General features: G+C 37.9%; 1 long non-coding RNA gene across 1 annotated transcript; it reads right to left on the reverse strand.

The window, feature by feature from the left end:
* Window positions 1-5,290: 5,290 nt before the first annotated feature.
* LOC123592062 lies at window positions 5,291-6,526 on the reverse strand. Its single transcript, XR_006709571.1, has 2 exons — window positions 6,451-6,526; window positions 5,291-5,534 (listed from the first exon to the last, which is right to left on the reverse strand). It is a non-coding gene; the product is annotated as an uncharacterized LOC123592062 (long non-coding RNA).
* Window positions 6,527-26,930: the final 20,404 nt, after the last annotated feature.

The raw sequence follows: 26,930 nt of genomic DNA on the forward strand, positions 1-26,930 counted from the left end.
ACAAATACTGTGTGATTCCACCTATACGTGGTACTGACAGTGGTTAAATTATAGACACAGAAAGTACAATTGTAGTTGCTAGGGGAAGGTAGGAATGGAGAGCTGTTATTTAATGGGCCCAGAGTTTCAGTTTGGGAAGGTGAAAACGTTCTGGATGCACAACAATGGGATGTACTTAATATCACTGAACAGTACACTTAAAAATGGCTAAAATATTAAATTTTATAGTGTGTATATTTTACCCCAATTTTTATTTATTTTTTTAACGTTTTATTTATTTTTGAGACAGAGAGAGACAGAGCATGAACGGGAGAGGCGAGAGAGAGGGGAGACACAGAATGGAAGCAGGCTCCAGGCTCTGAGCCATCAGCCAAGAGCCCGACGCAGGGCTCGAACTCACTGACAGTGAGATAGCGACCTGAGCCGAAGTCGGACGCTCAACCGACTGAGCCACCCAGGCGCCCCATTTACCCCAATTTTTAAATTAAAATTAAGATTAAAAAACAAGTAATATCCAATACATTTCTGAAAAAAATATTAAAAGGGAATTAGTTCAGCCAATTAATTAAAGTACTAAGATCATCGTAGACCAATGGTGGAAGAAATGAACTAGAATATCCAGAAATAAATCAAATATGGCAAGAATTTAGATGTTTCAAGTCACTGGAGAAAGACGAATTATTATTCCTTTTTATTGAAGGACACACAGTGTTACACACTGACACACAGTGTGTTGTGTTGACACACAGTGTTACATTAGTTTCAGGTGTAAAAGTAGTGATTGGATAGCTGTACACATTACACTATGCTCACCACAACTGTTGGTACCAGGAAGATGGATTACTTAATAAGTGGTGTTGGGACAATGAGCAGCCTTTTAGAGAATAACGAGATTGGGATTCATGTTTCCCATCTTATAATAAAAAAAACAAAATTAAGCAAAAACTCAAATTTAAATAAATCATAAAGGAACTTAAAGAATTATGTGGAAAAAATCCTGATCTGAAAGGAGGAATTTCTAAGTGTGTTTCCAAACTGAAAAGTCATAAAAGAAAAGACTGATTAGTTTGGCTGCAATTATTTAAAAAAAAGAAAAAAACAAAAATGTGGAAAACCCACTAAAGTTTTCTTTAAAAGAAGAAAGTTGGGGAAAATTATTACAACTTAATCATGAGAAGATGATTAATTTTCCTTATGGAGTAAAAGTTTCTCCAAATCAGTATTATAAAGAAAATATGGAAAATGGGGAATAATCTAAAAAGACATTTCATGGGCTCTTGGTCATATAAAAAGATGCACAGACTTTCTCACAAGAAGAGAAACATATATACAGATATGCCAAAATACCAATTTATACCTATAAGTTTGGCAAAGATCAGAAAGTTTAATAACACACTCTTGGGAAAAGCATAGAGAAGCAGGCATTTTTATAGATTGTTAGCTGGTGTGTCAATGAATTTAAAATCTTTGGAGGACAGCTTGGCAAAATTTATCAAAATTTCCAAGTTTCATGCATTTGGATCCAATCTCACTTCTAGCAACTTACCCTACCAATGGTCTCGCACAACCAATATGTACACCTTTCCCAAACAAATTACTTAATTTTGCTCCCCAGGCTATACCTATTGACTTCGAAAAGTTTCCTTTTCTGGCTCTTTGGGAGATGTTCATAATAATGTGTTCTCTCTGGTCCCTCCTACAAATATCTTTGCTTAATTTCTAAGGATTTGCTAACATTTCTATCCATTTTATGCACTGGAGTTTTAGCAGTCTCCTGGTTTGTGTTGTTTTATTTTCTCATTCTCCTAGTTGCTTTTAGATGATTTTTAGCAAAAGGAAAGACAAATGCCAACCACTTATCCCACAATCTTCAAACTGCAAGTCCTCCTGATTACTTGAATCCTCTAATCCCTTGGTGTCTGAAACCAGAATCTCTCCTACTTCTTCTTGTCCTGTATGACCTACCCTTCCCATTCACAGTCATGAATTCTTCTTCCTACGCCCATCCTTTAAATGCTGTTGTGTTTTAGGATTCTACATCTTTCTCTTGATATACTTTCTTAGCAATTCCACCCACTCTCGTGACCTTAACTACCACCAGTATATTAATGGCCCCCAGATCTTTAGCATTGACCCCCATCTTCAGACTTGTATATCAATTCACCTGTGTGGTACCTACACCCTTCAATGGAAACCTAAGATTAAATTTATCCCACTTTCCCACCCAAAAACATTCTTCCTCTCATATTTCCAAAAATCAATTAATGATTACACTATTCACCAAGTTACTGAAGACAAAAATATATGTATAAGAATCATCCCTCTTCTTCACTTTTCACTCACGATCAATCATCCAGTGGTACCGATTTTACCTCTTAAATGTTTTCCAAATCTCACTCCTCCACTGCATCCTTGCTACTGCTGCTTTAGTAAAGGTCCTCATCTTTTTTGGTCCTGGAATATTGCAACAGCTTAACACCTTCTCTTCCTGTATCCAGCCTTGCCCCCATTAAGTTAAAGCCTTAACAATCTATCTAAAATCCAGATCCAAACACGTAGGCCCTATGCTTAACATCCATCAGTGGATCCCCACTGCCTTCAGGTTAAAGCCCAGACTATTTGTCATGACACAAGGCTTTCATAACACATTCCTGTCACCTACTTTTCCCATTGCATACCTTGAATTAACGTTCAGGTAGTGCAGAATTTGTGTGGTAGTTTGGCTCTGATATCAAGATGTTTCTTACCTCTGTCCTCTCTGTTTATCTTCCGTATCTTCCTTCTTTTTGGCTAAACCTTGTTTATCTTTCAAGACAGCAGTCTAATCATATCTTCCAAGAAGACTACTCTGAAACTCTTGGTTGGGATAAGTGTCCAATCCTACTCTGTACAGTTGTGCAGTTTATACACTTCGCTAAAGTACCTGGTTGAGGGGACAGGTGGGAGCAAACAGCGGCATGGCAAAAGTGTGCCTTTTTCTTTCACAAAGGTACCATGGGGGCAGAACCAGCTTCATGGGAATATGACCTATGTCATCTCATGAGGCCCCAGTCTTAGAAGGTTCCCACACCTGGTTTAATACTCTGATGTCACCTTCTTTAATTTATAATAATTTTTAACAATGGCCCCACATTTTCACTGGTACTGAGCCTGTGTATGGACTATCTCAGCCCTATAAATACTCCAATCCTCAATGTCCTCATGGACATCTCTTGTGTACATCTTAACCTTTATTAGTTTTACTATATTATATAAAAATCGTCCATTTTATCAGCACTTTCCATGTGCTGGGCATTGTGCTAAGTATCTTACATGCATTATCTTATTTAACCCTCCCAACCTAGCTCACTGTGGTAGGAACTATTACCTTCTCATTTTGTAGATGATGAACCTACGGCTTAGATACGTAGCTTACCCAGCATTAGGCATATTGACTCTAGAATCCTGTTAAACCTTCAATCCCTAAGGATTTTAAGCGAAACTTCTAATCTATAAATCTGGTCTTCCCACTAGATTTAGAATGACAAATTATGTTTTATTCATCTTTATAGCCCTGGCAACTAGCATTGTCTGAACATTTTAAGTATCTGTTAAATGTGTATTGATCTAAATGCAAATCTAATCTAATCTGCAAAGAGGTGTATTTGGAAGTTATCAGCAGAACTATAGTATAGAGCATTCCTAATGTAGGTGTATTCTTGGTGTATTTATATATATCCTGAATATGACTGGGTATCCTGGGCCATTCTTGCACTGTCTTTTAGCTTCCTTTAAACCAATTAGAATGTATCTTTGCTATCACAAAAAAACAAGAGTCCAATTCCAGGGACAGTGAAAAATATGTAGATTTTTACAAAACAGAACAGCAAAACCTCTTTCTAATTCCCTTTGAAAACCTCAGGAATTTTCTTAGAGCTTTTCTTTCCACAGCAACTGACCTGTCTTTCCTTTTTTCTCCTACTGTGTCAATTGCAGTCATCTCCTCCTTCCAGAGTCTTCTCTCTGAGTGTTAAATCTACAGAGTGGAGAGCAATTTAGCTCTTTAGGCTTCTTCAATTTCCATCCTCACCATGGCAAAGTGTATTTTCCAAGGGTTAGCATCACAATATGTCTCATCTTACAAAGCCCACCCCTTAAAATACTGTTGTGTTTTAGGGATTCATTCTTGATCCACATCTTTCACCTGGTATACTCTTCTAAAGCAATCCCATCTACTCTCTGGGCCATATTAGTATGCTAATGGCCCCCAAGTGTTCCGCACTGATCCTCATCTTCAAACTTTCACACACTTCTACACATGTCTTATTACAAGATGACACTGACATTCCTGTCATCAAGAAACAGCCCTTCTCTTGAATCTGAGTAGACACTTGTGATTACTTCAACCAACAGAGTATGGTGGGAGTGATACTATATGACTTCCACAGCTAAGCCATAAAAATGACATGCATTCTACCGTGCCTTCTTGAAATGCTCTCTTTTTGAAGCTAGCCATCACGCTGTGAGGAGGCCAAGGAGCCACATAGAGAAGCTATGTGTAAATGATCCACCTAAGGTACCAGACGACAGCCAGTATCAACTGTCAGATATATTAAGTGAGTGCATCTTCGGGTGATTCCAAACTCCTGCCTTTGAGTTACTCAAGGCAGCCCAGATGATACTGCATGAAGTAGAAATGAGCTCTCCCCACTGCACCCTCCCAAATTGCAGATTCATAAGTAAAATAAATGGTTGTTGTTTTAAGCCACTAAATTTGGAGTGGTTTGTTATACAAAGAAAGATAACTGAGACAGTTATCTAATGCTTGTCTCAATAACACTAAAGATTTAAGACAGAAATTATTTCAAAAGTTTTAAGTTGCATATATATGTATAAGTTTACTCACTATGCAGTCGCTTAGTCCATAGTTTTTTTTTAAGGTTCATTTATTTTGAGAGAGAGAGAGCACATGCATGAGTGGGGGGAGGAGGGAAAGAGAGAGAGAGAGAGAGAGAGAGAGAGAGAGAGAGAGAGAATCCCGAGAAGGCTACATCCACGCTGTCAGCACAGACCCAGATGCAGGGCTCAATCCCATAAACCATGAGATCATGACCTGAGCCGAAAATAAGAGTCAGATGCTGAATCAACTGAGCCACCCAAGCACCCCTATTCCATTGTTTAAAATGATGATGCTCGCATAAGCTTTTAAGTAACTACAATATATCACCACTATTAGTATCATTTTTGTTATCATTAAATCCTGAAATAAAGCTCTTATGAATATGATAAATAGAAAAGTGAATTGAATAGGTATCATTTAACCATTTTAATCAAATTTTGACATCCACCATAGAATAGGTGGACCAGGGAAGCAGCATCCATTACAAAATGTGTCCCATAAAAATTATTTCTGTCTACTTACAGCACATATTATATAAACTCCTTGAGGAAGTATATCTGATTTTTTTCTGGTCTTCATCAGCACCAAATAGTAAAGAAACACAGATTCATCTCTGGGCACAGGCACTCCCTCTGCAGCACATGATGATGGAGAGCTGAGGGCCCAGAACCAAAAATGGTTAAGAAAGCAGTAATGATGGAAAATACCAGTGACTGTTATTTGGACAATAAATGTCCTTATTTTTCTTTTGATGCCGTAAGACTGATTTTTCTTGACTGCTAATCAAAGAAAAGCTTAGCCGTTATAGCAGCCAAGCCTTTCTCCAGTAGAGGCCAACCATAGTTCTTAGATTCAGGAAGTTTTTTTATCTTAACTTCAGCCTGAGAGGACTCACCAGGCAAAGGCTGGTTATTATTCAAGCAGTTTGAATAATAAGTACTATTGCTTTGCTATATTGCAGTATAATCTCCTGTTTCCTATATTGTGTAATTCTTTAGTCAGCAAATTCTACTTAATTGGCTCTCTAATTATTGGGGTGTGGAGATCTATAATAATTCAAGGTGGCTCTCATTGCAGAGTTGTTCTGACATAGGAAATTAGAAATTGTAGACTTATGTAAACTCCTGAAGATTTGTCTGTTACTGTGTTAGAAACATCATAGCTAGGAACACCCAGATGGCTCAGTCATTTGAGCGCCAAATTTCAGCTCAGGTCATGGTCTCATGGTTTGTGAGTTCGAGCCCCACGTTGAGTTCTCTGCTGTCAGTGAAGAGCCCGCTTTGGATCCTCTCTCTCTCTTTCTCTCTGTCTGCACCTCCCCCACTTGTGCTCCCTCTCAAAAAGAAATAAACATAACAAAAGAAAAGAAACATCATAGCTATCCAGGCTTTTAATATTTTATAGCAAATATACTCAAACATAGAATTCACTAATCTGACCTGCTACTGATTACACCCTTATTATCACATCCCATAGACTTCCAATCTCAGTTTTCTCAGTTAAAAACAAGCACCTCATCAAAAGGTTTTGAATTATTCAATGTAACAAATGTTTATTGAGTACCCACTTACATGCAAGTCCCTGTGCTAAATGCTTTGAAAGATGTAAATATGAATAGAGACTTGATTCTTCCAGGGATTTACAGCCTAGGGATGACAAAAACAAATAGTAAATACAAGTCTCCCATGTGAAAGAATATAGTGCGTGCCATAAAAAGTATATAAATAAAGAGCTACAAAGGGTCAGTGGAAAAAGAAATAACAGGGTAGGGAAATGGAGAGTGAACAAGGTCAGTAAGAGATGAGGTTGTCCTTGAGATGAGCAGAAATATTGGGTAGAATTTTACTACAAAGAAGCCTGAGGGCAGAAGAGAAAAGGGGTGATAAGGACATTCTAGATCCATGGGTTTAAATCCTGAGTGCACTCTAGATCACTAGAGGAATATCTAATTCTCCACACCTCTATCCAACACACACAAGCCAAGGTTGGAACCATTTTTCTATGAGGACAGACTAGCATGGGTTTCTGTGTACCAAGAAGATATGAAATACAGATATGTTCTAGGAAACTGAAGGGTCCATTTTGGTTTTAAACATGAAGTACGTGTAAGAAAACAATGAAAGATAGATTTGTAAAAGTTAGATTGGAATCATATCCTACAGCAAACTTGCCTCACAGTGCACTTCCACTGTAAGCACTTAGATCTGGCCCACTTCCTTTCTGACTTCATTTACTGTGGTTTAGAATTTAAAATGTCTTCTGGTTTTATCAAAGATAAGGAGTGGGTTTCCCAGTTTTCTTCTCTTTATTGTATTGACATTATTTTCCAAAAGAGGACTCGGGGCGCCTGGGTGGCGCAGTCGGTTAAGCGTCCGACTTCAGCCAGGTCACGATCTCGCGGTCCGTGAGTTCGAGCCCCGCATCAGGCTCTGGGCTGATGGCTCAGAGCCTGGAGCCTGTTTCCGATTCTGTGTCTCCCTCTCTCTCTGCCCCTCCCCCGTTCATGCTCTGTCTCTCTCTGTCCCAAAAATAAATAAACGTTGAAAAAAAAAAATTCAAAAGAGGACTCAAAAATATCTTTGCCATCTTTAAAAGGGACTACTCTTAATTTTTCAATTTAATTTCCCTATGAAGTCCTTATCCTGACATACAGGAATTTTAACTAGTTATTTTCCCCCCGCAGGTGATCTTTTTCCAAGTTAGAGATGTGTCAGTCAACTTCCTAATTTGGTTCCAGCAACTGCTACCATGGTAGTTAGTGGGACGGTGGAAGTCTAATTTCTGGATCTTCTGAAGAAATAGTGTACCAAAGCAGAAGCGAGGAAGATGTTTCCAACTGCCTCCCCATTTGAAAATTACCTCAAGCAACAAGGAAAACAAGAAACAAAAACACAAAGTACACCTTTGCCTACACTGGGAAAAGCAAAGGGAAACAAGCTGCCTTAGCCCTCAGAACCCTACAAGGACTTGGGAATGGGAGGCAGTGATGCAGAGAAGGGACTGATAACACAGGGATTGTTTGTAAGATGACACGGTTAGTAATTAGACTCCCAAGTTTTCATCTTCAAGAAAGCCAAGCAACTGTCCTGTCCCCATCCCCATAGGAAAACACATGCTTGTTCTTGAAATACAGAGGTGCCAGTCTGAAGGTTATCAGACATAGGGGAAGGTGGTGAAAGAGTTCATACTGAGCACTAAGACCACTCTCCTCTCTCTTCTCTGTCCAGATCCAGAAAGAAGACCAAGTAAAGCAATGAGAATTCCAAAAATAGTGACAACAGAAGTTCCAAGACAACAGTGAACATCAAGGAGAGACACCAACCTATTAAGACTGGCAGGACATCACATATGTCCAGTGTTGATGTTTCTAAGAGGGAAATTAGAACAAATAAACTTAAAGTTCACACCTGATGAAGATGATATTGAGATATATTTTAAGGAGATTTTGAAACCATGGGAAAAGTTTAGCCAAATTTCCAAAGAAATTCAATGAATGAAAATGAAAAATAAAGCAATTATCAACTTCAGAAAAAGAAAAAAAAGAACAAGATAGTAAACACCTGACTCATCAGCGATCAATATTCACATAGTCAAAAGATGCAGACACAAGATAGAGATTTAATAATCAAAAATTGTGATATAGAATGTGTAAAAGAATAGAAGGAAGGAGTTAGAAGCTATAAATTAGCTTAAGTCTTTACGTCCCAAAGCAGAAAGACTATAGATGTCTATGATTAATGATCAGGCAATACCAGTATAAGCATATTATTTTTAATGGAGGTAAACACCAAAGTCAACTTTTAAAATAATTGAAAGTGGTGGCTTCCAGGGAGGAACATGAGAGAAGGTAGAAAAAGAGACTTTAATTTTTATGATATATTCTTTATAGTGTCTACTGAATTTTAAGCTATTTGAGTAGAATACTTTGGCAAGAAGTAAAGAAAGGACATAGATATTAACATGAACATTTTGCATATGTCAACATTTCTATTTCTAGATACACACTCTATAGAAACTCTCATACGTGTTTACAAGGGGATGAATGTAAGGATGTTCATTTCAGACTTGTTTGTAAAAGTAAAATATTAGCCCAAATTGAAATGTCCACTAGGGGAATAAATAAATAAAATGTGGTATATTTGAAGGACAAAATATTATACAGCAAGTAAAAGCAATGCACTAACTTTATTTTTTTTTTTCAACGTTTATTTATTTTTGGGACAGAGAGAGACAGAGCATGAACGGGGGAGGGGCAGAGAGAGAGGGAGACACAGAATCGGAAACAGGCTCCAGGCTCTGAGCCATCAGCCCAGAGCCTGACGCGGGGCTCGAACTCACGGACCGCGAGATCGTGACCTGGCTGAAGTCGGACGCTTAACCGACTGCGCCACGCAGGCGCCCCGCAATGCACTAACTTTATATAAATATAAATATATATATATATATATATATATATATGCATGTGTGTGTGTGTGTGTGTATATATATATATATATGAAAAACAATGCTGTTGAAAAAAAAGGAGTTGAAAAGTGATTTATGCAGGATGAATTCATTTAAGTAAGGTTTAAAACATAAGACAATACTATATATTTTGTCTGAAAACCATAAAATTTGAATGGAAGGACACACATTAAATTTATGGAAAAGGGGAAAGGAAATTGGACTGAATTGGGGGAACAAAGACTTCAATTTATCCTTACTGTTTTAGTCACTATGTTATAAAAAGATAAAGCAAATATGACAAAATGTTAACTATTGAGTATTGTGTGCTCATTTCACAGGTGTATGTTTTATCACTTTGTGTAATTTCCTACACTTTTTAAATATTTCCAATTTTAATATTTAATGTCACACATATACAGTCTGTGACTGCATCTACAAAGCAGAGTCTTCTTGTTCTGAGAAAATATAGTACTTTGACCAAAGTAAAGTTCACAGAGATTGAAATTTACATGCCTTATAAGAACACAATCTACAAGTAATAGGAACTAACCAGCTTGTAAAATTCTCATCAAAAATTTTCTTCCCACCTTCCTGCCCAAAAGTTGGATTCATTTAAAAGGACTTTGAGGGGTGCCTGGGCGGCTCAGTCAGTTAAGCATCCAACTTCAGCTCAGGTCATAATCTCATGGTTTGTGAGTTTGAGCCACCTCATCAGGCTCTGTGCTGACAGCTCAGAGCCTGGAGCCTGCTTGGGATCCTGTGTCTCCCTCTCTCTCTGCCCCTCCCTGCTCACGCTCTGTCTCTCTCTCTCAAATATAAATACACATTTAAAAAATAAGTTTTATAAAAAGGACTTTGAAATGAGTTCTAACCTGAAAAGTAGATATGAAATATGTGTTTAACATAAAATTTGTGTTGAAACCTATAGGCTAACCTACTAAGATTTTAACCTAAGTTTTTACGATTTTAAATATTAAGATAGTTAAGATACTGAGAAAATGAGGGGCACCTGTTAAGTTACTAAAATGTTAGTTAAGAAAATGAGAGCCTCAGTCAGTTAAGGGTCCGACTCTTGGTTTAGGCTCAGGTCACTATCTCAGGGTCATGGGATCAAGCCCCACAAAGGACTCTAGCCCTACATAAGGCTCCATGCTGGGCATGGAACCTGCTTAGGATTCTCTTTCCCACTCTCTGTCTCCCCTTCCCGCATTTGCACTCTCTCTTTCTAAGACAGAAAGAAAGAGAGACAGAGGGAGGGAGGGAGGGAGAAAATGAAAACACCTTTAGTTACGAAGATTTGCATAAAAAGGACTATCAAGATGCAAGTTTTCCATTACATATTTTGTATAGCGACTACGTTTCAAAGTCAAGCTGCTCCACTTAGTAATATTGATATAGGAAGCGCAGCAGGGAGAAGCTTTAGTACTTATGATGCTGGACATGCAATGTAGCACTAGCAAATTTGGCTTTAAGAACTGCCTAATTACATATTTATAAATGCATATCATGTACCTTTAGGATGGAATGAAGCCCCATAGCCATTTCAGTTTATCAAGTAGATGATGTAATTTTTTAAAAATATTATGCAGTCGATTAAACCAAGCAACAATATACACTCATGGTTACTTGTGAAGGCTACCACTTATGGAATGATTGTCTATTTCATTGTGTGGTTAAATGCCAGGGACTGGAGCAAGCAAAAACGAAATAACCTGGGTAAATGCAGAAATCTGAAATGATGGTTCAGTAGCACTCTCCTGTCAATCAGCACAGCCATTATCTTTAACAGTCACTGTGCATGGGCAATATTCTATTCATTTGATCAAATATCCCTGCCTCTTCAAAGACCAGCTTTTGGCTTTGGGGGATCCTTCTTTTTGTTTCTTTTTTTTTAAATTCTTTTTAATGTTTGTTTATTTTCGAGAGACAGAGACAGAACATGAGCCGGGGAGGGGCAGAGAGAGGGGGAGACACAGAACCTGAAGCAGGAGCCAGGCTCTGGGCTGTCAGCACAGGGCCTGATGCGCAGCTCGAACCCATGAACCGTGAGATCACGACCTGAGCCGAAGTTGGATGCTCAACTGACTGAGCCACACAGGCGCTCCTGTTTCTTTCTTTTTTTTTTTTTTTTTTAATATTTATTTATTTTTGAGAGAAAAGAGTGCTAGCGGGGAAGGGTCAGAGAGACAGCAGGACAGAGGATCTGAGTTGGGCTCTGTGCTGACAGCTGACATCCCAGTGAGGGGCTCACAAACGGGGAGATCGTGACCTGAGCTGAAGTTGGCGCTTAACCAACTGAGTCACCCTAGCGTCCCTTGTTTCTGTTTTCTATTTTATTTACTTCTGTGGCTTATTCTGTTGTATTTTTCCCAACATCTTAAAATAAAATGTTAGCTCACTAATTTTCATTTTTTCTTGTATATACATGAAAGACCTTAAATGTCACCCTTGGTTCTCTTTTAGCACCAAATTATTTTCATTGTCATTCCTTTATCAATCTTATATAATTTCCAATTATGATTTATTTTAGTCATGAGCTATTTAGTTTCATTTTTCAAACACAAAGGACTTTGGAACAACCATTTTTTTTCTTAAAGATTTCTAATTTTGTACAGAAATGGAGATCTTTACAACATGGATTGTTTGATACATTTGTAAAGTTTTTTACCACTTCAAACTGCAATTTTTATGAATGTTTTATCCTTGTTTGAAATAATCTGTATTCTCTAGTTGGGCAGAAGAATCTGATTATGTTGTCCTAATTTTCTATATCTTTAATGATTTTTGCTTGATCTATCAAGCTTTTTTAAAGTTTCTCAATTTCTATATATAATTCTTGAGTCTTTCCATGTTATATACTTTGAGGTGATGCATTCAGATACAAAAAGATTCGAGACGTTACATTTTCCTTATAAGCCATTCTTTTCATCATTTAACAGTCTTTTTCTGATAAGGTTTTGTTTTGTTTTGTTTGCTTCAGAGTCTACATTAATTGATATTTAATTAATAACATGATAAGATAACTCAAAACAGATTTTGATATGTCAGCAAAACCAACTTTCCTTGATATTTTTCTGCCATGTTATTTTTCATCCTTTTACATCCAACGTTTCTGTATGTCTTTGTGTTTTAAGTACCTCTTATGATAAAATAGCTTAAAGCTGCTTTTTTCGTTTTTGTTTTTAGGTATAAGAACCTGTTTTTTAACAAGTCAAATTAGTCTACTCACATGTATTGCATTTGACCTTATTTCTACTATTGTAGATATGTTATGTTTTCGATATGCTATGCTTTCCATTGCTTTCCCTCCCACCCCCCCCCGCCCCCATTTGCTATTATTGTTATCATTGTTGTCTTCATCTGCCTTCTACTGGATTGGCTTAATTTACTATATTATTTTCCCCTCTTCTACTCATTTGGAAATTGTTCGTTTTCCTTTCCTTTTTTTTTTAAATGTTTACTTTTTTTCTTTTGAGAGAAAGAGAGAGAGAAAGAGAGCACGGGGGAGGGACAGAGACAGAGGGAAAGAGACCGTGAGAACATGACCTGAGCCAAAGTCAAGAATCGGATGTTCAACTAACTCAGCCACCCGGGCGCTCCATTCTTTTTCTTTTCTTTTTTTTTTTTTAAATAGTGACTCTTAAATCTTTAACACAGTTGTCTTAAAAATGTCTAAAGTTAATTGATATTTCTATACTTCTGTCATTTATTGTATTTGTTAAAATTATTTCGCTTCAACTTCTTTTTTTCTTAATTTTAACTGTGGTAAAATATACACCAAAAATCTACTATCTTAACCATTTTTTAGTGTACAGTTCAGTAATGTTATGTACATTCACATCATTATGTACCCAGTCTCCAGAACTCTTGTCACCTTATAAAATTAAAACTCTATACTAATTAAACAGCAAATCCTCATTCCCTGCTTTCCCCCGCCCTTTGCAACTACCAGTACATTTTCTGTCTCTGTGAATTTGACCACTCTAGGCACCTTGTGTACGTGGAATCCTATAGTATATATGTCTTCTTGTGACTGGCCTTTTTCACTTAGCATGAAGTCCTAAGGTTCATTCAAACAACTTCTTTTTAAAACACCCCTCCCTCAAGTCAGTCTAATGTATCGTTTTTATTTCCTCGCTCACCAGTGCTCCTTATATTCCTCTCACTTCTAGGTTCAAATTTCATCTTCCTGAAGTACATTGTGTGAGAAACTGCGAGAAGTCAGTATGTTGTAAATTCAATCCTTTCCTATAAATCTCTTTATTTCCCTTCATCTTGAATAGTTTAACTGAGTACAGAATTTTAAGTTGGTTTTAATTTTTCCCTCAGCACTTTGAAGATATTATTCCAATGTCTCCTTGCACATACTGCAACTGACAAGTTTCCATCTAAACGGCATTTCTTTAACAGAGAAATCTTCTTTTTTGTATTTAAGATTTTCTATGAGATCCATATTTTTATGTTCATGAAAATGGGTCTACGTACTTATAGGTATGCATGTATGTGCATTGTTTTTTTTTTATTTTTATCATTCCCATCAAGCTCATTGTAATTTCTGTGTGTACGGGTATGTATGTGCGTGTATAGACAGCGTGTGTATGTGTGTATATAGAGAATTATTTTTTGTTTTATTTTGTTTTCATGAAATTCATTTTAATTTCCAAATCTGAACCTGAAGATTTCTGAGTCTTTTGAGGGGGAGGGGGAAGTGTAGGCATTATCACTTTGAATATTGCTTATTTTCATTCTGGAACTCCTAATAGAAATATGTTGGGTTTTGTCCACTCTCCACGTGTCTTAATCATTCTTTCTGGTTTTTCATACTTTTATCTCTATCCTGCATTCTGGTAATACAGTAGATTAAAGGATTTTTTTTTTTAGCAAATGATCCCTCCCTTCACCTCTCCCTATAGGAGGAATATGCTTTCTCTGCCACAGATTTTAAGCTTGCAAAGTTGGGCTTCTCTCTCCATCACCTGCTTTTTGCATGAGAACGTGACTCAAGTGTCTTCTGGCTTGAGGAGCGTGAGATGTATGTGGAACACACTTTAGTCCACCCTGCAGGTTGCAAGCCAACTGAGCTTGCCAGGATCAGCTAAACTTCAGCCCACCCACAAGGGCACGACTAAGAAATATATGTATATTATCATATGCCACTAGGATCTGAGGTGTTTTGCAAGGCAGAAAAAGTTGACTGATACAGAATTTTATATTTAAGTTTTTTAATGTTTATTTATTTTTTGAGAGAAAGAGATAGAGCACAAGTAGGGAACGGGCAGAGAGAGGGGGGGAGACACAGAATCCAAAGCAGGCTCCAGGCTCCGGGCAGTCAGCACAGAGCCCGATGCGGGGTTCGAACCCACGAACTTTGAGATCATGACCTGAGCCTAGGTCAGATGCTTAACCGATTGAGCCACCTAGGTGCCCCTATAGAATTTTGTATTTAGAGTGGAGTGCTGCCATAACAAAAACTTAAAATATGTGGAATTGGCCATGGGCATGGGGAGTAGGCAGCGATGCAATTATCATAAGAGAGTGGGAAAATGGCAGCAGTCTTATGTAGTAGCAAAACATTTGGGAAAATTGTTACCTGCGATAACACAAAAGTCAGAGTATGTACTTAATATACTTATTAAGTTGGGTGAGGTGATTTCAAAGCAGAATGTTAATTAAAAAAAAAAGCTAGCTGCTGCTTAGCTACACTGCATTTAAAAAGGATAAGCTGTGATGAACACCGGGTGTTGCATGTAAGTGTTGAATCACTAAATTCTACACCTGAAACTAATATTACACTGTATGTTAACTAACTGGAATTTAAATAAAAACTTAAAAGAAAAAATGAGACATAAGAGGTGAACTCAAAAAGAACTGCCTGGATTACAAACAGAATTGAGAAGGAATTTAAGAGTCCAGAAATTCTGAAATTTGTAGGGTTGAAAATGAAACTATTTATCATGAAATCCCAACCTAAGAGAGAAGGCAAATCTAGGTTGCTACCAGTAACACATGACCCTTGGGTAAAGGCAAAATCAAGGCTGTAACTGCAACATCCTTTAGTAAAACCTCAGAAAAGATAAAGGTGGTACTGCAGGTCAGAGTACCATGAAAGCAAAGCTTGACATGGAAATTAGCCTGCACAAAAATGTTCTCAGAATCAACACCTCTGAAAGAAAAGGAAGCAAGAAAGACTGGGCAGAGAAAGAAGGTGAGCTCTACTACATTTACAAAAAGTCTTCAATCCGCTGAATTTAGATGGCTCCTCAGAGTTGTTTCAAACTGAGGCAAAGGTGTCAAGCCTTTATAATCCCACATCAACCAGTCATTACATACTGATTGTCCCCTGGAAGTGAGCATGACCTAGGCATGGTAGCTTCTTGTTTGATATTTTATGAAAGATCCTATGTCATGAGATCAAACCCTCTGTAAGTCCTTTGATGGTAGAAATGGTTGAGGCACTGTTGGCAGGAAAGGAAAATAATACCTGTAATGTCAATTCCAATCAAGATGAATCACTGCCTTCTTCCAGGGTAGGACCCAATGTATTTAACTTACCACCATTTGTTTCTCTTCTGGGGTTGATTCCATATCACAGGCTCACCATTGGTCTCTGTTCCTGGCAGTTTACACATGTGGTAGCAGTAAGGGTTAGATCAGCCTTGGAAAAAGGGAACCCATTCTTTGGTGCTGTTGTATAGACACTATGGTGATGCATTCATGTGCTCATTGCTCTGGCTCTGGGGATGGAGGCTATTTGATGTCAACTGTTGGTGTCATTCAGTCTGTTTGTTCAATACCTGTAATGGTATATCCTTTATGATTGGTGTTCACAGGTAACACTAAAATCTTGACACTTTTACCCACTCCTCTAGGTCCAGCCACATAACTTTTCCTTAAATTTCCTGGTGCTCAATCTAACAATATTTCTCTTTTCAGGACCCTGACCAAACTTGTCTTTTCATGCAAAGTGGATGACCAAGTGTACCATCCAAACCTCTGTTCACTGGGAGAACTTCCCCTCACTACTTGCTTTCAAGTCCACTCATGAATGGATCTATAGTGCAGATGCCATCATTTTTTGGCTTATACCCACACACTGAGCTGAACCATTTCTAAATAAAACCTCAACTTGTCCCCTTTATTGTAAACTAGTCATAAGGTAGCCATCATGCAGCCAGAGGTATGAGCTTAGGTGGACTGTCTACTACACATATTATCTACTAGATCTCTTCAGCTGGGGTGGGGGGAGGGGGGAAGGGAACTAAGAAAGATTAAGAATATGGCCTAACAGAATGTTGATGGAGGTATCTGTAATTAAGGCTATAAAGTGAGGTGATCATATCTCAAAGAGAATTGTGGATGTAGCTTTTGGCATGTAGCATTGACTAGCATCAAATACATAGAAAATCCATAACAACTGAAAGTATCACAGGCTTGGACTAAAAGTCACTGAGACTCTTCAGATATAAAAAGAACCTTGCGCACCAGTGTTCTACACACAGGGGACAGACCACGAGTCTCTTAGCCACCAAGAAGAACCCTCCTCAGAAGTGGCTAAGGAGGGTGATGGAAAAGGATAAATTCTCCCTCCTCACCAGAGGAGCAGAGCAAAGTGCCCTGAAGAAGCATAGATGGGAAGCGTTTTTCAAGAAACAGAAGTAAGACTTCATCAAGGAATATTCCACATCCCCAAGGTGGAGGGACTTGGAAATAGTTGCCTAGCAAGATTTAAGAATTGCTGTGGACCAGTGACTCCCATACGTATCTCATTCTTCTTCTTGTCAAACATAACTGTTGACTATAGTTATCCTACCTTTGTTCTACCATCATGTATTGAATGTGTGAGAGCAGATACCTTATCTTTTAAGTATTCAGGACTTTGAATCACAAGGAGACACTCTACACCTTATATAAATCATGTGATCCTAGACTTTAAGCCTAATGTCATGCTTGAATGAGATTTTTGGGGTGTTTTGAAATGACTGAGTACATATGGTTAGTGAATGAATATTTGTGACTAAAAGGGCAGACTGTAGTAAAGTATATTTAAAACTCTGTCCAACATATAGTCATTCCTTCCCTTCTCTTCCAGGCAGGAGTATACTTTCCCACTATTTGATTTATGGTTTAGTCATATAACATCCTCTGGCCAATGGGATATTAATGAACACAACAGGACCAAAGGCTTACAATGTGCTTGTGTGGCTGGACTTTCTCTTTTGTCCTCCAGCTTTTCCCATCAGAAGAACATGCCTCAGGTAGCCACAAGTCATTATGATGACAGAAATGTACAATATACTTGGGCCCAACTTGCAGCTTAGAGCCAAGGTCACTTGAGTCTAAACTAGATTTGCCAAATCCTAATGGTAGTAAATGTATGGGAAGTAAATGAAAGTATATTTGTTGTATGCCACTGAGTATGTGGGTGGTTGGTTACAAAGCAGAAGCCAATTAATACAGGGAAATTTTCTCGGATTAAGAATTTATGAACTGTTTCCTTGTTTGCATCATATTGGTAACTTAATCTGTTACTATGAATATTTGTTGTGGGGGGGGTGAGGGGCACCCCCACCCTCACCCCAATTCATATGTTGAAACCCTAATCCCCCATACCATGGTATTTGGAGGTGGGCCTTTGGGAGGTAGTTACGATTAAATTAGGTTATGAAGGTGGGGCCCTCATAATGGAATTAATGGCCCTATAAAAAGAGGAAGAGACATAAAATGGCTCTCTGACTGACTGCTTGGACAGAAACATCTGTCTTCCCCTGTCTTTGGCCTGGGACTGATCTCATCTGAACCTTCTGCTAGGTCTCAGGTCTTCAGACTTGGACTAGAAATTAAACCAGGGGCTTTCCTGGATCTCTAGCTTCCAGACAGCAGATTGTGAGACTTCTCAGCTTCTATAAATTGTATGAATAAATATATATATATATATATACACACACACATTTGTATGTGTATGTATATGTATATATGTATATCTATGTATATATGTATATGTATATATATGTACATTTGTTTCTCTGGAGAATACAGAATTTGGTACTGAGAAGTAGGGTGCTGCTGCAACAAATACCTAAAAATGAGGAAGTAGTTTTAGAACTGGGTAATGGGTAAAAGCTGGAAGAATTTTGAAGCACATTCTAGAAAAATCTGGTATTGCTATGAAGGTGATTCTAGTGAGAGCTCAGGAAGAAAAAGAAGAGAGCTGAAGAGAGAGTGCCTCTGTCTTCCTCAAAAACACATGAATAATCCTGAATGGAATGGTAGTAGAAATGTGAATGGTACCAGCCATCTGATGAGATCACAGGAAACTGGAGAAAAGCGGCAAAGAATTTGGCTGAATTGTGTTTGTGTCGTAGTGTTTTGTGGAAGGTAGAACTTCCAAGTGATGAAAGGGGATATTTAGCTGAGAAGTTTTCTAAACAAAATGCTGAAGGAAAAGCTAGGTTCCCCCGATTACATAAAGTAAGTTTCAAAAAAGAAATTAATTAAAATAGAACTGTTGAGCAAAAAAGAGACCAGATCTTAAATATTGTGGAAATTTTCAGCCTGTCCATACCAAATAGGAGAAACTGTGTTGGGAAAAGAATGTTAAGGGTGTGGCTGACTTGCCATTTAATTAAGAGATTAATATGGGTGTGAACCACGGACCTAATCGATGACCCCAGCAGGGGCGTTGCCAGTTTGAACCGAAAGGAACAGAGATAGGACAAAATAAAGGAAGGCTTTTGGGTTTCTTAGATCCTAGAGGACCCAGACCATTGAGTCTTAGGCTACAAATATGTGACATTCTTCAAGACAAGGGAAGCATGATCCTGCTGCTGATTCGGAGATCATGAGAGTCACCAACTCACATTCAGCAGTCCAGACAGCTCTTAATCCAAACTATGGGGGTGAAGATGCCAGGAGCTGTGGGGGATTCACAGTCACTGGCCGAGCTGTGAGGTAGACTGCAGCTTCCCACTGAGCCATGGGGATGAAGCTGCCAGCCCAGTGGATCTGGACGGCAGAGCACCAAACGAAAGAAGACTATTCTCCCACTTTAAGGTCAAATGGGATTTGCCTTGCTAGATTTCGGACTTACTTGGGACCCCCTCCTCTCCCGATTTCTCCATTTTGGAATAGAATTGTCTACCCTATGTCTAAAATACCGTTGTATTTTAGATGCAAGCACACAACGTGTCTGGTTTCACAGGTTCACAGCTAGAGAGGAATTTTGTCTTGGGATGAATCATACTTCAAGTCTCATCCATATCTGACTTAGGTAATAGCTACATGAGACTTTGGCCTTTGGAGTTTAGAGTTGGTGGTGGAAAGAATGGAGACTTTAAGGGATGTTCAGATGGAATGAATATACTTTGCAATGTAAGGATATACATTTGGGAAGGAGTGATGGCAGAATGCTATGGACTGAATGTTTGTGCCCCACCCCCCAAATTCAAATGTTGAAGCCTTAATCCCCAATGTGATGGTATTTAGAGGTGAAGCCTTTAGGAAGTAATTAGGGTTAGATTAGGTCATGAAGGTGGCTCTCTCATGATGGGATGAATGCCCTTATAAAAAGAGGAGGAAACAGGAGATCTATCTCCACCAAGTGAGCACACTGCCTGGAAGGCAGTCACCTGCAAACCTAAAAAGGGCTCTCACCAGAACACATTCATGTCCACACCCTGATCTTACACTTCTAGCCTCCAGAACTGTAAGAAATTTCCATTGTTTAAGCCACCCAGTCTGTGGTATTTTTGTTATAGCAACCCAAGGTGACTAAGATCCCTATCCATTTAGATTTTAATTTCAATAACCATCTTATATATTCATAGAAAGTCTAACTGGTTCATTTTTCAATTTGCCTTTTTGTTTTTGCACATTTTACTGTTCTTTCCTTAGTTTCTATTTTTTATGTTTACGACCATATGAAATTTACTTATTTTTAACACAGATTTTTCCATTACTTATGGTTTTTTAATTTTTTCTTTTTGGTGCATATGTTGACACTTAAATGGTAGTTTGTTTTCTAGTGCATCTTGTAAATTTTTGTTATCTTCTGTATATGATACTTTTCTATGGTAGTCCATGAAACCTAAAATAGAATAATGTTTCTACTGGGAAGTGTTCATTTGATTCTTTCCCATATCGAGGGGTTTCAACATCCTTGGATCAATAGCCTCTATTCAGCACGTTCTACATTCTGAATGTATTCTTTCCCCATACACGTATCATAGTAATGTTTGGTGAGAGTTTATACCTACTATTCTTTAAATCTTGTTTTTGTTTTTATCTATGATACCTGGAGAATTTTTTTAATTCTTGATTAATTTTTGATATAATATCTACCATTTCTATAGGCTCAAGAGGGATTAGATAAACCATGGTGACAAGTTTCCAGATTCCCAAATTCTTGTAAAAGAATCATGTTTATTTCAACAGATCTTTTATGCCTTATGGTACTGCACCCACACTGTGATTTAAAAGATTTCTTTAACTCTATAAATGAGTGTTTTGAAGATAATAGAGCTTCTCTAGAATGACTGATTGAAAAAAAAAAGTTGACTTAGTTACTTGCAAACAGATAACTGGTGATCTAAGCATAAATTACAAGTATAAAGATCTATTAAAGTGGTCTAATTGAAAAGTAAAGTTAACACTGCAGAGGTAACAAATACTAAGATCACTGTAGAATAGATTATACTGCAGATTACTTTAATATTACTTTGGGGGTCTGGGGTGCCTGGGAGGCTTAGGTGGTTAAGCATCCGACTTTGGCTCAGGTTATGATCTCACAGTTCATGAGTTCGAGCCCCGCATCAGGCTTTGTGTGGACAGCTCAGAGCCTGGAGCCTACTTCAGATTCTGTATCTCCCCCTCTCTCTGTCCTTCCCTGCTCATGCTCTTGCTCTCTCTCACTCTCTCTCTCTCTCTCACACACACACACTCTCTCTCTCAAAAATAAAATAAACATTAAAAAATATTTTTAAAAATATTACTTAGGGCCTGGGGGGTTGGCTTTAATTATTTTATTTTCTCTTATTTTTGTTTTGCTTTGTTTTCTTTCAAGTTTTTATTTAAATTCCAGTTAGCTAACATATAGTGTAATATCAGTTTCTGGAGTAGAATTTAGTGATTCATTACCCACATACAACACCCATTGCTCATCACAAGTGCCCTCCTTAATACTCATCACCCATTTAACCCATCCCTTCTGCCCATCTCCTTTCCAGCAACCCTCAGTTTGTTCCCTATAGTTTAGAGTCTGCTTCACGGTTTGCTTGTCACTTCCCCACCCCCACCCCCATGTTCATCTACCTCAATATTACTTTGGAATTCTGTATCTGAGGAATTTTATCTAAGAGCATACTAGCATGTCCTATGTGGTTGACTTGGGACTCAAAGTGAGTATTAGGTATTCAGAAATATTTGTTGATTGAATTAGTGAATGAATAAATGTTTCTTTTTTGTATGTAATATAGGTGTTATGTAAAAGCAAATCAGTATGGTGGGGTGAAAGTGCACTGAAATAGTAGAAAATGTAGATTCTATTGCTCTGCATGTAATGCCTTTATGATTAGAGGAGGACACTTACCCTCTCTGCACCCCATTTTCCTCATACATAAGGCAAAAATATCTTTACACTTTACAAAGTTACAGTTGGAATAAAATCAGATGAATATACACGAAAGCATTTTGAAAATCATAAACTACTTACTATGCTGTTAAAAAATATTATTTGCACTGAAATAAGAAAACATGAAAATGAGACCCTCTTACAGCAAAGACTTTTCCTTTAAGGTTAAGCTATGGTAACAAAGTGACCCAAAAGTACAGTATCTTAAGCAAGATAGAAATTTCTCTCTCACCTAGAAGTCGATACAGACAGTCCAAGGCTGATATAATGGCTCAATGATGGAGTACCAGACTCTGTATCTTTTTGCTCTGCCATCCTCAATAGATGGCTTCCAATATGTGGGGAAAGGTGGTAACTCTAGCTCCCGCTAACGTCTCTGATTTTCAGCCAGCAGAAAGGAAGAAAGGAAAGGGGGGAGTGATAAACAAGACCCTTTCTTGAAAGAGCATATATGAGGGGCGCCTGGGTGGCGCAGTCGGTTAAGTGTCCGACTTCAGCCAGGTCACGATCTCCCGGTCTGTGAGTTCGAGCCCCGCGTCGGGCTCTGGGCTGATGGCTCAGGGCCTGGAGCCTGTTTCCGATTCTGTGTCTCCCTCTCCCTCTGCCCCTCCCCTGTTCATGCTCTGTCTCTCTCTGTCCCCAAAAAAATAAATAAACGTTGAAAAAAAAAATTAAAAGAAAAAAAAAAAGAAAGCATATATGAGAAGTTTCACACATCACTTGTGCTCATGTCCCATTGAACACAACCTAGAATATAACACATGTATTTGCAAGGGAGACTTAAAGCCCATGATGTGATCACATGTTCATAAATTGGAAGACAATATCGTTAACATGATAATCCCCAAATTGATCTGCAGATTCCGAGCAATATTTATCAAAATCCCAACTGACTTCTCTATAAGAATTGAAAAGTGAATCCTACTATCCATAGGGAATTTCAAGGGACTCAGAATAACCACAGAAATGTTGAGAGAGAAGAACAAAGTTGGTGGACTCACACTTCTTAATTTCACAACTTTTTACAGAGCTATATTAATCAAGGCAATGTGTTACTGCCATAAGGATAGACATAGAGATGAATGGAATAGAATTGAGCCTTCACAGTTATGGTCAGTTAGAAAAAGGGTTCCAAGACAGTTAAAAGGGGGAAAGAATAATAGTTATAACAAATGGCGATAGGACAATTAGATATCCACATGTAAAAGAACTAAATTGGGGGGGCACCTGGGCGGCTCAGTCAGTTAAGCGGCTGACTTCAGCTCAGGTCATGATCTCATGGCTCGGCTCATGGGTTCAAGCCCCATGTCGGGCTCTGTGCTGACAGCTCAGAGCCAGGATCCTGCTTCAGATTCTGTGTCTCCGTCTCTCTCTGCCCCTCCCCTGCTTGTGCTCTCTCTCTCTTTCTCTCTCTCTCTCAAAAATAAATAAGTAAATTTTTTAAAAATTTAAAAAAGAACTAAATTGGACCCTTTCCTCATACCACATACAAAAAGTAACTTAAAATGGATCCAGAGACTAAATGTAAGTTCACAAACTATAAAAATCTAAGAATAAAAAAAAGGTGTAAGTCTTTAGGACATTGGATTAAGCAACAATTTCTTAGAACACCAAAAGGATAAGAAACAAAAGAAAAAAAAAAAGAGAAAAAACAGATAAAACTTAACATGACAAAAATCAAAACTCTTTTGCTTCAAAGGAACCAACAAAAAAAGTGAAAAGATAACCGATGGGAGAAATTTGAGGGAAATTATCTATCCAATAAAGGTCTAGTATGTATAATATTTAAAGAACACTTACAACTCCATAATAAAAAGTCAAATTACCTGACTAAAAAATGGGCAAAGGATCGATCTGGATAGATATTTCTCCAAAGACGATATACAAATGACCAATAAGCAAATGAAAAGATTCTCCACATCATTAGCCATTAAAGAAATAGAAATCAAGGGGCACCTGGGTGGCTCAGTCAGTTAAGCCTCCAACTCTTGATTTCGACTCCAGTCATGATCTCAAGGTTCGTGAGTTCTAGCCCCACATGGAGCTCTGCCTCACAGCATGGAGCCTGCTTGGGATTCTCTTCTCCCTCTCTCTGCCCCTCCTTTGCTTGTGTTCTCTCTCTCTCAAAAATAAATAAATAGAAATCAAAACCCAAGTAAGATAACACCTCACACCCACTAGGGTGTCAATAACAAAAAAAGACACATAATAACAAGTATTGCTGAGGATGTGCAGAAATTGGATTACTAGTAGCAAATGTAAAATGATGCAGCCACTTTGGAAAACAGTCTGACTTTCTTTAAATGCTGAGTGGCCATTTGACCCAGCAATCCCACTTTTAGGTACTTACCCAAAAAAAATGAAAACGTACATTCACACCAATACTTATATGTGAATGTTCATAGCAGCATTATTCATGGTAGTCCAAAAAAGGAAATCCAATTGTCCATCAACTATGAATGGATAAATTAATGTGTATATCCATACAATGGAATATTATTCAGCAATAAAATAGTGAACTACCAATACATGCTACAACATAGATAAACCTTGAAAACATTATGCTAAATCGAAGAGGCCAGTCACAAAGGTACACATATTGTTTGGTTTTATGAGAAGTGTCCAGAATAAGCAAATCTATAAACACAGAAAATAGATTCGTGGATGCTTAGGGCTGAAGGATGAGGAGTTGAAGTGACAGCTAAAGGATATGGGGTTTCGGCAGAAGGTAATGACAATATTTTAAAATTGATTTGGTGTTAGATGTACAACTCTGTGAATATACTAAAAACTATTGCATTGTACTTTAAATGGGTCCAATGTATAGCATGGGAATTATGTGTCAGTGTTTTAAAGAAAAAAAAATCCATAGTTTCTTTGTGTGGCCATGTGTTCAGTTGAAACTTCTATTGCTATGGAAGAAAAGCAGAATATATATGTGTATACTAGGGGACAGTAAGCAATCTCTGACATAGGGAGTATTGTGACTTTTGGCATTGTTGGTAAGTTTCCAATTTAGTGTCGAGTCATATTATATTAGGAATGCCCAGCAAAGGAGCGGCGCCTGGGTGGCTCAGTCAGTTGAGCGTCTGACTTCGGCTCAGGTCATGATCTCAGGGTCAGTGAGTTCAAGCCCTGCATTGGATTCTGTTTCCCTTGCTCTCTGCCCCTCCTCCACTCACACTCTGTTCTCTCCGTCTCTCAAAAATAAATGAACTTGAAAAAAAAATTTAAGAATCCCCAGCACCAACACAGTGATTTATTGAATTATTGTGATACTACAGCAAGGGGATTGAAGTAAGCAGTTATTTGGATGCTAGTCCTGGCTCTACATTCACTAGCTTTATTATCTTGATAAGTCACAATCTCTCTCACTAAAAAGGTAAAAATTAAACCAGATGATTGCTACAGGTCCATTAAGTTCTAAGATCATTTGGTTCCAACTGTACAAATTGACCTTTTCACAGATTGTTTCCTCCCCATGTGTCATTTCGAGGCACGCACTTGTTTAGAGTGTTCCCTTGAGTGACCTTCATGTATATCGCCCACTTTAAATAGTTTAAATAATATTTACTTCTCATTTCAAATAGTTGATCTTGAATTTTCTTTGTCCTTTCCAAGTTTGTATTTTACTATTTGAGGTACTAGTGTACCTCAAGTTTTTGCCTCAATATTTATTATAGATTCCTAGGGCTGAATTTGACATCAGGGTAACAAATCCAAAGGACTGACTTTATTCTTTTTTAATTTTTTAAAGTTGCTTTATTTATTTTGAGAGAGACAGAGAGAGAGTACAAGCAGGGGAGGGGTGGGGGGACAAAAGATCTGGACAGTGCTGATCTGCGCTAAGAGCAGAGAGCTCAACGTGGGGCTTGAACTCGTGAGCTGTGAGATCATGGTGAAGTCAGATGCTTAAGCCACTGAGCCACCCAGGTGCCCCCAAAGTCCTGACGTTAAACAGGGAAACACTCAACTACAGTTTTAAATATCATTAATAAAGGAGATTCCCCAAATTATTCAGCAGTAATTTCTAAATAAGAAATCTGTTGTAATTAACACAAATCCTTCAATTCCATCTGTTTCCAATTAAGGAAAGTACATCTCTAAATAATATTTTTCTAGATGTTTTGCTCCTAAACTTAATTATATTTAATTATTCTTATTTTAAAAGCCATGTTTACATTGTCATCGTCTCTGTGTGTTATCTAATAACTGGTTTTTTATTCAAGACTCCTTTGGTTCTCATTTTATGTTCCTTCTTACCTGTTAAAATAGGAGAGTCCGAAGGAAGGAGTTAGTTCCATAAACCAAGACATAGGAACGTTCAGTACTTTTTAGGGAAGTCATGTTCCCTAAACTGCTCCTAAGTATGCTGTACTCAGGAGAAGAGAAATGGGCCCAGGAAGAAAAGATCACTTAAGCTCATTTTGAGGTAGGGTGGGTAGGATAGGGGTGGGGTATCCACTGCCACAATATAAAATGGAGAATGTTTAGCAATAAAAAGAATAATTGCTCATTTTTCATTTTTGTTGCACTCTTTTTCTGTAGAAATCAAGTACTAAAGTACTAAAGAATGTGTCATTTTTACATATCCCCTACATGATTCCTAGGTCAAGAAGAATCTAAAGTTTTGGGATGACAGCAGCCTATAGAAAAGTCTCTTTTCAGTGCTTCCAGAATGAAATCACCTTTTAATAATAAGAGTTTCTACTGTGGTAATCCTTATGCAGTAACAAAGACTATGATCCTTAAAAATGTAAAGCTACCAAGGTTTTGGTACAGAATCTGTAACTTATTACGCATTTAAATTGTCATAGAGAAAAATGTGTGGTTCACTATACAAGTATTTCATTCCCTCTGCTAAAAATGATCTCTAATTATAAATATCTATGTGGTATAGTATATTTGTATTATGTTTATATTTAACTATTTATGGCCTAAATCTTAAGTTAGGTCTTTTTATACAGTACTTCTCTTTTA

Source organism: Leopardus geoffroyi, chromosome B4, assembly GCF_018350155.1.
Source record: "Leopardus geoffroyi isolate Oge1 chromosome B4, O.geoffroyi_Oge1_pat1.0, whole genome shotgun sequence".
Lineage (NCBI taxonomy): Eukaryota > Metazoa > Chordata > Mammalia > Carnivora > Felidae > Leopardus > Leopardus geoffroyi.